Raw genomic sequence first — 1,649 nt, forward strand, 5'->3', positions numbered from 1 at the left:
CCTCATATTTTTAAAAACTAAGATAGGCATAATGCGATCTACCTTGATCCGAACAATTTTTCCAACTGGTTGATGATTACAAATGGCCCGAAGTGGCTCAGAATTGCTCTTTTCCCTTCCAAAATTATCTCAATTCTCCCTCTTCAGCTGCATGCGATGCTCGAAGGAATGGAATGATTAAAAATTTAATATATAAAGTGTAGTTAGTAGACTATCATCGTGACACTACCATCTTAGCACTACAACGCTAGTTTTTTTCAAAAACTCTAGACTATAGCACTATAACGTCACTATTTGGCATTTGGTATTGTAACAACATTCATGTGCTTGGACACCCAATGCCTAGTCGCTCAAATAATATTATTTTTAAAATTTTGTTAAAACTCTCTCCAAACCCTTGAGACTCATTCTAAAATACATAACCTTTTTCAAGCATTAAAGCACTTTCAAACACATGCAAATGTGTTCAAAGCTCAAAAGTTTAAATTTTTACCTATTTTTCAATTAGATCAGAATAGGTCAATCTTGATGCTGAACTTGGAGGCCTTACAATAGAAGTAAAGAAGCAATCATCATTGTGTGTATTGTGGTAAATATTATTCAAGCACTTGTAATTTGGTTATCAAAAAGTTTTTTAGCTACTACATTTCCAAGCATAAGGCTAAGGATTGCCCACTCAAGACTCAATATTAATCAAATCCTTTAATTGTATGAGACAACTATAAACATTCCCATAATAATGGGTGGTAAAAATTATAAGGAGGACATACCACTATCATAATGGAAAAGGACAAGACAAAAAGTATTATTCTCAAACTCAGTAATAATCCCATTAAATTCCAACATCTCAGTTCTACCAGCAATGCCTTATTTCTCATTACTAATAGTAACAGCCTCTAATGCCATATCAATAACAAAAATAATCAATATAGTATATCAGATATCAAGACCTCAAGTGTAAAAGTAGCCCGACAGGTAATTCAAGCTTGTTTTTTCACAATGACTCAGTAAAAGACTCATGAAGCTCCTAATGTGATGACATGTATTATTTTTATTTATAAGCAGTTGATAATGGTTTTATTCAATTCTAGGACATCATATTTATTCATATCAGATAAGTTTGTATCAAATACATCAATATCTCAATTGTAATCTCATTTGTTTATTATGCCATCTAGAGAATCTATGGTAGTTACTTAATGTGTTCATGATTGAGATGTTATAATCAATAATCAGCATATGCTTATAACACTCATTATATTTCTATTAGCTAAATTTGATGCAATTTTGGGAATGGACTGTTCTCTAGATATCATATATTGTGATTGATTATCATAAGAGAAGGGAAAACTTTCATATACCTGGTGCATATGCCTTTAGCTTTATTGGTACAAGAGGGGTATATAACAATAATTAAAGTCTGTAAGATGATCTACCATGGGTGTGTTCGGTATCTTACTCATATGGTGGATACCAATAAACCAATCAGGCTTAAATAGTGTCTTAGTAGTTCAAAAATCTGTAGATATATTTCCTGATGATTTTACAGACTTATCTCTTTATCGTGAAATTAAGTTCACTACATATATAGTTTTAGATACTACTACAATTTTAAAATCACCATAATGCATGTAAATGATAAATTTTCA

Source organism: Dendrobium catenatum, unplaced genomic scaffold (assembly GCF_001605985.2).
Source record: "Dendrobium catenatum unplaced genomic scaffold, ASM160598v2 fragScaff_scaffold_146, whole genome shotgun sequence".
NCBI lineage: Eukaryota > Viridiplantae > Streptophyta > Magnoliopsida > Asparagales > Orchidaceae > Dendrobium > Dendrobium catenatum.